Genomic DNA, 11548 nt, shown 5'->3' on the forward strand with positions numbered 1-11548 from the left:
AAGACGTATGCTAAATATAACAATTAAAATTGAAGTTCAAATGATAATGAGATTTTTCAAACAGAAATGAGATATTTCTTCTCAAAAATGGTGTTTTAGTTGATTTATTTGTGTATACTACGAAAAAGCTCTGTAGCTTAGTCGGTATAGACGAAGCCCTTTGGTTGGAAAAGACTGAGTTCAATTCCTGTCAACGACGTGAAGGATCTTTATCTGGTCTCTTTCTACGAAAGGTGAGGTAACCGATCTCATACGTAGGAACGAGACCGTCTACCTCACCTTTAAAACTGTCCACCGAGGTAGAGAGTTCTTACACCCAGAAACTAGTATTTTCCTTCCTCAGAGCAGGAAATTTCACTAAGCTTTGAGTACAGCCTTTACATATCACGACATTTTTGGGATTGAAATAATTTTCACAAAAGAGCAATATTTCATAAATTATGTGTCATTGCTAATCTTTTAACTATCTTGATCTGTCGCAATCAGAAAAAATCCCAGAAAATATACTTTGACTTTCAGAACTATTACTCTCAAAAAAATCTTAGCGTGAGTATCTAAATAAATCTATTAACCATGCTTAAATCGTTAAAAATATGCACAATCAACACTGAACTTTACGGAAACAGGTGTAAAAAGTTCTTTGAAGTACAAAAGAAAAGAGTGATTGGGAACATAAAATAAAAAAATTATTTTGGACAGATTTAAATCAAATTATTTGTCTGTTTGATTATAAGAATTCGTCTCTAAAATGTTTGTCTCAAAAAAAAAAATCCGATAGTATCTTTTATTTTAGGCGAGGGCGATTTAGCCTTATCTAACTTTTAGAGACTGAAGGATTATTTAATCTCCACTAATAGCCAACAAGAGATCGGTGGCCTAATTGTAAACGGTATCCCGTCAATAGAGGCAAACAAGTGATGCCATCCTGCGGTTCCTGCCCATAACAACAGTGTATTATTGTCTGAATAATGCCCGTTTGTAATTTCAGAAGAATTCGAGTTTCCGAGATAAAAAAATACATACCAACAGATATAGATTATTTAAAGAGAATTTCAACTTGGTTGAAATATTCATTCTTATTTACACTTAGTATTTAGGAAGGAAACATTATTCTGATAAGAATAACTTGGTGTGTGTGTGTGTGTGTGTGTGTGTGTGTGTGTGTGTGTGTGTGTGTGTGTGTGTGTGTGTGTGTGTGTGTGTGTGTGTGTGTGTGTGTGTGTGTGTGTGTGTGTGTGATAAATTACTCCTTTTTAACTGTACGGTTTTAATTTTTCTACTTATTTTCTTAGAGTTCTTTAGAAGAACGACGTACTTATAGAGTTGAATTCTGGAAGGCAGTGAGTTTTTCACCACTTCTCATCATAACTGTTTGACGATGCTATCTGTCTTCACTTATGGTGTCTCCTGATGTAGTTGGGACGATGTTGTTGGGAAGATGGAGAACTCCAAAGATAAGAAAAAAAGAAATCTTTTTAAAACCAGATCTGGTTAATAGTTGTGAAAATTTAGTTTTCCTTAGACAAACTGACTTGTTTGTTGTGAGGAAAGCATCATACTGGACCAAGATGATTCCTTGAGGTCTCACATGATTCCTTGAAGCTTCACATGTCAAGACACCAACCATCCGCAGCTAATCTCGCTCTTTAAAATATTCTTCTTTCAAAACCCTCTTTTGAAAGAAGAATGTGTTTGTGCTGCATTTCATCTATTAACAGTCATTCTATTTGTGACTTATCTAACCACATACAGCTTATTAATATACCATTATTCTAGAGGAATGGATACATGAAAATATTCATATCGCCTTCTTAGATGTTGAGCGATCTAATATTCTTCGTAGTTTTCACTTGAGATTTTACCTGGATGAAGGTTGCTGGGTTTTTGTACTGAAAATCGAAGATTTTCTCGTTCTTTTTGGTGGTCTTGCATCGAATGCATGATTGTTATTAATCCTCTAATACGCTACACTGCAGACTAATCCTAGAATAGTTCCTATGGTGCACTTGAGATTTTCCCTGCATTAAATGAATGAGCAATGACATTGTTTGAATTGGATGTTTCTGAATGTTCAGAATATTTTGTCAAATACATTACGGTTTAAATTCATGTGCAGGGTGTTTCAAAGAGAATGACCAGATTTCAAATAATTATGTTTAATAATGAAAATGTGGTACAGTTAAAATAAATGACCAATTATGAAGTAAAGTCTAATGTTTCACACACCACAATTACAAATGCTCAATGATCCCTCCACCTGCTGCACGGACAACATCAAACCTATAGCTAATTCATCCCAAACAAGTCTGCGAGTGTCTTCTGTCCCAGAATTTACTGCAGCCTTTATTCTGGTTCTGAGCTCATCCAAGTTAGCGAGTAATGGAGGAACATAAACACAGTCATTTACGTATCCCCATAAAAAGAAGTCACAAGGTGTGTTATCTGGAGAGCTTGGAGGCCAAGAGTGTAGTCCCAAGTCGTGGGGTCCCGTGCGTCCAATCCAAGGCTGAGACAATGTTTCGTTTAGAAACCGACGAACTTGGCGGTTTCAATGTGGCGGTACTCCGTCTGGCAGAAAAATGTAATCTTCAGATTCTTCATTCAGCTGTGGAAGTAGCCAGTCCTGTAGCATTTCAGGAGAGGAGTTACCAATAACAGTGTTTTCCTCGAAAAAGAAAGGGCCATACACCTTTCTAACAGAAACAGCGCAAAACACATTAAGTTTTGGCGAATCACGTTCATGTTGTACAATTTCATGCGGATTTTCAAGTCCCCGTATGCGAACACTGTGGCGCGAAACTTTGCCATTTAGATGAAAGGTTGCTTCATCACTAAAAATCAACCTTTGTAGGAAGGTGTCGTCCTCCATGTCCTTTAACAGATTAGCACAAAAACTGTTCGTTTTCTTTTTTGTCACCTACACGAAGAGCCTGCACTAGTTGCAATCTATATGGCTTCATAAGCAAACGTCATCGTAACACACGCCAAACAGTCACATGAGGGATGGTAAGTTCTCGGCTAGCACGATGAGAGGACTTTAGCGGCTTCGCTGAAAAGCCTCTTGTATTCGTTTCACATTCCCCTCTGAGGTGCGTGGTCGTCCAGGACTCTTCCCCTTACATAAACACCATGTTTCTTGAAATTGTCGATACCAACGAAGAATGTTTTTGTCCAGTGATGGGTCAATTCCGTCAATTCTAGCACACAAAACGCCTTCTGTTGACTATACCATCTTCTCATTAACTAAGCGTAGAGGCTAGTTCGGCGGTAGTAGTGGCATCTAGTGGTCGTCATGTCAAACGCTGGGCCAAAGCCGTTCACATGGTACAAGTCGCATTCATTTTTGGTTCGTGGTTGCAGAGATATACAATTTTCAAATCGGGACATTCTGTTTGAAACACCCTATATTAACCATTTTAATTTCAACGAACAACTTAATCAAAACGATCCCTTTCGGAATCAAAAATTTCAGATATATTGCTTGTATTTCTTAAAACATTAACTCATATAGTCACCTTTTATTAGTGTATTCATAAGGTTTAACTGGCAAGACAGCTGTTTCCAACTGTTGGTTTTCATGAGAGACTAGGCAGCAACCTACCTAGGAAAAAACATCTCATATGAAGAAGTTTATTCTAATAAAATCTGGGAATTTCGATACTTTTGTGTCTTTATTATTATTTTATTATTATTTTTATGGAGAACCCATTCAAGAGAGATCGGTCAACCTATAATACACTAGCATGGTTGGTGGGTATTATTATATTTGGTTATATAGTGGAAGACGGATATCTTATATATCCTCAATATTTTACTATTTTTCTATTTCTATATTTATCAATATTTATCACTACTTTGCCAAACTGATGCCTTTAGGCTCTATAATTTGTATAGCCCTGGAAGAGAATAAAGAAAACTGTTGTTATTAAAACAGATAAGTATATACAATTCAACATAATACGAAATCAGAATTATAATCGTATAATACTTCTGATTTAAGTTTATCCCAATGACTATTTGAATGCCAATCCCGGATGGGAAAGAATTAATAAATATTTAAGGCAATATTTATATAAATATATACGGAGGGGGGGGTTCAGGGTAGATAGGTGATTAGCAACCCATGTTCCCAAACGCACCATTGCAATGGTACAGACATTTAAGGTCTGTGCTGACATGAGTTCAGCTAGTGATTCGGATCAGGTCATTAACATCAGGGTGTGGTTTGTGGTGACCAGGAAAAGGATGTTTACGTAATTTTATCATGAACTCAAACACAACAAACAGGTGATCAGGAAGCAAATCAAGTGTGGTGTTTTCACGTGACTTTCGACACTACCTTCTCCAAACGTTTGGTGAACGATCGATGGCAGAGGTGGTCCAGCGGCGTGACCTGCACGTTCACCGGACTTAACTCACAATCAACAGTCTGGATCACCCCTCAGATTGAGTTCATTTTGAAACCGAAAAGATCCTTTCCATAGTGATGATAATTCAGTGTTGGACTGACGCACATCACAGTAATGCACAGTGTCAAATTACACGAATACTGAGCATGTGATTATGATGTTAATGTACGGCGAACCTCAACGTAATGGGAGGGTGCCGTCGATTGTTCTCACAGGGTTTCCCGTATCATCAAATTCCGTCGCACATCCTGTTTTCCACCGTGAAGTAGCAGTTACGGGATATATATTCCATAATGCCAACAGGCATTGCTGTGGAGCTCCAAAGACTCGCTGTACCCACATATGTCGACAAACAGGTGCTTCCTAGGGTTAAGTAGCATCCTTCTGTGAGTACCTGTGGCATTGTGCATGCCATGGATGTCTATTACTACAGAACCCTACCGCTTCTGCATGCTGATCAACTCCACCCCTTCCGGTATGAGAATGTTCATGCACTGGACTAAACCAACTTTTCACTACAGGTGGGATTCTGTAGGGGGCGATGAAATTGTATTCAGTACAAATTCTCAGTCAACTTGTGGGCAGCCATCGGTGGTGATGAGTTGATCTTTCCAGCCGGAGACACTTCCACGGTTGGAAGATGTGCCATTGCACATTAAGCAACACTTGGCTTCAACACGACGGTGCACCACCACACTTTTCACTTGAAGTTCTACACTACCTCCACCAAACGTCTGTGGACGATGGATTGGCACGGATGGCCCAATGGAATCAAACAATTGTTTGATTCAGAAATCAAACACGAAACTTTTTAAAGCGTCCAAACTCGGGGTCGTAGTCTCGCACTGGGTAATGAAAGTTACTCCCACCTAAAGACCATTGAGTGTATAAATAACATTTCAGTTTACCAGACAGATCTTTCTTTCGATTACCCTTCTTTCGTTTAAAATGCTTATCAAAGTTTTTTCAGCGTCAAAACGTCCTTAATAGCATTTCTCTTTATCTCGGTGAAATGCTTTAATTATTATTGTCCGATTTCAAGTCAGCGATTCATTATATTGTGAGTCTCTTTAATCGAGAAGACATCGTACCGCTCTCATAAAAAAAGAATGCATGTCATATCATAGACATGGCTGTTTATGATTGTCTTTAGGTGGGAAATGGTTTTCATCCTCCCTTTTAATGGAGACCTGAATTAGCTTGAAAACATTTGTTTTTGGAATCTGGAACAACATTTACGGACTATGTAAAAATAATTAAAAATAAGTAAATAAATACTAAAAAAAACTTTTCCTGTGCAATGGACTAATGAGTTACGGATTTATAATTTTCGGGCTGAACCTTTGATTTATTAAAAATAATAATAAAGGAAAGAGAGAAAACATTTAAGGAGCTTTGTGTCCGTATCTACCACCTGAGCTATTCAAAGAGGGAAAATACAGCCGGAATGAACTTATTTGATTCTGATTTAAGGCCATCGTATTCTAACTCATTGCCTAATCAACAAACTCTAGTATTCTAGGTATGATTGTTCAAGTTATGATTCTTCTTCTTCTGTTCGTAAAATAAAGAATATAATAGTACAGAAACTTGTAAATACCGAAAATATCGTCGAATAGTTTATGAAATGATATCAACAATATTAATTCTTTGATTTTTTAAGAATATTATTTTTTTTAAAATTTAATCTTTACTTTCCGATTTATTTATTTATTTTACGTTTCCTATTTCTTATGGCAATCTTCGACCACAAAAAATTACTAAAAAAACGTGTGTAGTTAGCAAACCCTGAATAAACAAAAGATATTTCGCTGATTTCAATTGGGAATTCTAGATAACAGTCATGAGAGGAAGATAAAACTACTTATCATCATCGATAACACCAACAATAACTGCTCCGAACAGAAACTGTCAGCTCAAATTAACCAAACCTCTCCATTTCTTACTATCCGCTCCCAATTGTATTTCTTTGTAGGTAGCCTTCCATATTTTTCTTCATGAACTAGTTCGTGTCAAATTGCTGTTATATATATATATATATATATATATATATATATATATATATATATATATATATATATATATATATATATATATATACAGTATATATATATATATATATATATATATATATATATATATATATATATATATATATATATATATATATATATATATATATATATATATATATATATATATATATATATTGTTTTTCCTTTTTGCTATATATTGTCTTATTATATTTTCGTTTTATACATTCTTCTTGGAAGAACATCTGTACACTTTTCAATCAAAGAAAAACTCAACAGAATTTTTTTCCCTGAAACTAGCGCGCTTCATCCCAAAGCAAGGCAAACTGGTTATTCAAGCATATGATATCAACAAAAATATATATAATTAAACTAACCATCTTATCCTAAAATTAGGTTAAAATATAATCTGAGTAGGTCCTGAGCCTTAAGAGCTTGAAAGTACTAAGAGCTATTATTTTATATTCCATTATTCTTTCCGAAATCGTTCTTGTTATAGATTCAGTCAGCTAGAAGCATATTTCTCAGGCATATCTTCCCAAGATTTTGTAGTAACAAGACACTTTTAGATTCATATTTCTTATTCTATCCTTGATTATGCCAACATTTTGTATTCTACTTGCATCTTTTCTTTTTACTGTTTCCTTGTTTCTACTGAATACAGAAAGTAACTTAAAATAATTGCTGTTAATCAAAAGCTGCCACTTCAAAGGAAGGTTAAGCTCAGTGAAATCTTTCTTGCTTTCTGTTGATCTAAATTGACATCGATAGAAAATACACTATGTTGACCAAAAGTATTTCGTCACCTTACGTGCCATGCAAATTTCGGATCCTACCACATGCAGATATTCAGGGATTGTCTGACTAAGTCTGGTAATAATAAAATATGCAGCTCATTCCAAATGCTGCAAGTTTTTCACTATACTCGATGTCGAGATGCCTTTCAGCTGAACTGATAGACTTCAAGAACAGAAAAGACCTTCCAAGTCTTTTCTGTTCGTGACATTGCTATCCTTCTCAGTACAGAGAAACCTACAGTTGCTTATTCCATTCAACTTTAGAACTTTAGGACTTGGCGGACCTTGCTGTCAATCTGGAAAATGCTGCATAGACATTTGTCAGGCTCAATGGCAAATGATGCTTGGGCAGGTATCTTTCACACCGTTTCTGGACGTGGATGATTTTAAAAAGGTTCTGTGGAGGGACGAAGCATGCTTCCAAATGTTTCACTCTGATGGTCGTGTTTGGATCTGGAGATTACCCGGAGAGCGGTTCCGACAGGCCTACATTATTCCAGTTGCTAAGTTTAGTGGAGTTTCGGTAATGGGATGGGTGGGGTTTTCAGTTGAATGGGGCTCGGTCATTTGTGAATGATGTGCCCCGCCTCCTTCCCCAAACCATAACGCCTAATGGCTACACATCCTGAAGAACTTTATGCTTCCGATTCAGTTAGCTTGCACAGTACACAAATTTCTTATGATTACTATATGATTATTTAAGTTAAGGAGATATTAACTCCCACATTGTTTCAAAACTGAATAAGAAACTCAAAGTTCGGAATCAAAGAGTTTCATGCCGAATATAGCAACTATAAAAGTATCGGCGACGACTAGCGTAAGCTAAAGCACGTAGTCCAAGTACGTAGTGCAAACTAGGGCAACTCGTAGCAAAGGTGGGGAAATTAAGCCTATTGGCTCTTTATTTTAAATAATTTATGGGTGCACCTTTTTGACAACTCGTATAGCAGAGTATATAAGTTCTTTTCGCTATACCCTTAGTATTAGTTTGGTCTAGCTACTCACTGATGAGATCTCAATAAAGATCGAAACCGGTATGGATAGTGATCTCCCACCATAATGTATAACATTGTACATCTCTTAAGAGATGGGTTTTACTTTATGCAAAATATTAAGAACAGCGATAAGAACTTTCTCCACCTTTTCTAGGAGTTGCCCTAGTTTGTACTACGTACTAGGACTACGTGCTTTAGCTTACGGTAGTCGTCGCCGATACTTTTATAGTTGCTATATTCAGCATGAAACTCGTTGATTCCGATCTTTGAGTTTCTTATTTGGTTTTGCAACAATGTGGGATTTAATATCCCCTTAACTTAAATAATGTTTACATCGTTGAAATGAAGTCTATTGGCTCTTTATTTTAAACTATATGATTACTTGATGTTTGTGATAATATAAGTATTATTACATGCCTTTAGGATTACATTCTATATACCCGTACTTAGCGACATTTAATATTAATGAAGATTTCCTAACCACAAATACCAATAAAAACACAGCACTTCATTATGCTAGCTACAAATTATTCTGCTCTCTTTCTTAGTTTTTTGTATCAATATTTTTATTTATCTAAAACGAGTTATTATTTTTATTGACAAAACTAGACTTCTGATTTTTTTTTCTTTCTAGAATGAGTGGGTGAAGTGAATGTAGGTACAATCAGATATACAGTATATGGGATGTTGTTGTAGATCAAGGAATATAGAAAGTGATGAGTAGGAATTATTTAAGCAAACTAGATGGGAGAGTGGAAAACTCGTGATCGTCATGGACAATTTCAGTTGTGAGAATATAGACTGGACAGAGAGAGTATCATATGGTAATAAGGAATGGATTTTCAGAATTCTTTAGGGACAAATATCTTAGACGGCATTTGTTGTAGGCAACACAAGGATTTATAATTTTTGCGTGGTTATAGCGACAGAGGATTTGATTATGATTGAAATTTCATATAGCTTCTGCTCGGGGAGAGCGATTATTCAGTTTTGATCCGAGGTTTGCATAGAATATGCGAATGGGAATACAGTCCGACTGTTGTATTTCTATTCACATTTTTCATTATGCTGAACACCTCTTCTTCATTTTCCTTAATTTTGATATGCGTCTCTGTCACAGCAGCAACTGCAATATCCCCACCTGGGTGATACACCTTTGCAAAATGATCACTCAGTAACAACTATTTCTTTTGCCTTTGTTAACTTCCTGCCATAAGCTTGTTTAAAGTCATTCTACCATAGTCATTTTCCCTCTTACTTGCTACACAATGAAAACAATCTTTTGAGTTTACTTTGGCCTGCCCAGCTAATTTTCTCTCATAAATTCCCAACTGTTTTGCTTGATGAAGTTTATCATCTGATTTTTCATTAAAAAGTGTTGTCAATACCGTTAGTCAGCACTTTTGATAACCATTACTTGTAAAACCAGAATAACCTTGACTATTTTGAACGCAATATTGTACCTATCATCAAGGAATGATTACAAATATCGCATTACGTTTCGTCTCTGATAAGCTATGATTATTCAGTCATAATAAGAAGGTTATTTCAAATTAATCGACACATTGCACGACTTTTGTTAAGGAGAACATTAATTTAACAAAATATATTAATACCCAAATCTTATCGCTATTTCTGCTTATTGATCTTCCTCAAAGTTTTAGCAAATCTTTTATTCCGAATTTTATTCAGAATCTTGCTTAAGCGGACGTCAAACTGTCAACTGTTGCATTATTCCATTACCCATGTATTTAGAATAAATTAGTCAGTAACGGAACAGTCGTCACAAAACAAAGGGTAACACATATGACGATCTATAGGCACTCACAATAATTTTAAAGACTCGTAGATAAACTATAATTTCTTAGAATTAAGCCTTGTTTTTTTTTTTATCTAACTTCAGTAGTGCACATTACTGACATTAGATGGCACCAAAATCTAGAAAACATCAAAGGATAATTGTTAGTGGCGTAAGATACCAGAAGATAACGGAAAAGTATAAATAACCGAAATGTAATCAGAGGACACATTTTATCACGTGAATGAGTTTGCGATTTGAAAGAAAAGTATGCTTTTTGTGTATTGATTTATTTAATTTCATGAATGAACAATAACCGAAGAGTGTAAGAAAAATGCTAACCACAGTGGTAAATTTCACCAAGGAATACTTTACTCTATCTACGATCGCTGTGTTTATAACTGTTCTGTGCGGATATTATATTTCCACGCCTAAATCGAAGACAAAGGCTTCCTCCTGGTCCAATCGGCCTGCCAATTGTGGGATTTTATCCTTTTCTTAAAAAAAATGCACATTTGCAAATAGCTAAACTTGCCGAGAAATATGACAAAGTTCTTAGGTAAGAAAACAATCTTTTTCTCATTACAATATGAAATGGAGGGCATCATGTTCAAAGTTTACCTCGTATTATGCCTTGAATGCATATTGCTGACTGTTTGTAAAATTGTTTGCAACTTGTTACCTGATTATGGGTGTATTTTTAGGGAATAATATTATATAACTTTATGATATTTATCAACAGGATTCAAATGTTAGATCCTTTTCTTTGAAACAACAGCTACTAAAAATTAAATCTAATTACTGTCACCGAATAAATATTTTAATCTGTGAACGATGAATATGCAGCAAATACAGTGAATTAGAAAAATCTTCTATATTCCGAAAGAAATATAAATTAAGAGTGTTTTAGAATATATTTCTTTTAATAATTGTGATTTAATTTCTTTTAGTATGTATATTGGAAGTCGTTACGTTGTATTCTTAAACGATTTTGAAAGTGCGAAAACAGCAATGAGCAGTTCGAATTTTTTAGGAAGACCTATCCCGAATCAAATGCAGTTTCTTCCTGGAAGCAAAAGTAAGGAAATGTACTGCTTTTATTTCAATAGATTACCTTTCAGAATTCCCAAAATCTCTTTTTTAAATATGAAAAAAAAAAGTAATATATAATAGTTAAATTGACAATAGTCCATTTCCAGAATTTTAACAAACCACGGCACTAATGTTTTTGAAATAATTATTTGTCCTTATTATATTATTATCATATAATTATTTCATAATCTTTGCCAAGAAAAATAACAGGAGTGTGGAGAAGCTGTGAAATAAAAAACAAAAAATAATTCTTATTAAAATTAAAATTTTACTTTAGAATTTCACTGTAGAATATATCAAATCTTATTTAATTAGTATAATGGGTAATATAGTTGTTATCTTTGCAAAAGTGAATGAAACACCCTTTTTACTATTATATCTTAATTTTATTTATTTTTATCTAAATATGTATTATTAAAAACAG

Source organism: Typopeltis vanoorti, chromosome 11 (genome assembly GCF_054136105.1).
Source record: "Typopeltis vanoorti isolate ZY-2024b chromosome 11, IOZ_Tvanoo_1.0, whole genome shotgun sequence".
In the NCBI taxonomy this organism is placed as follows: Eukaryota; Metazoa; Arthropoda; class Arachnida; order Uropygi; family Thelyphonidae; genus Typopeltis; species Typopeltis vanoorti.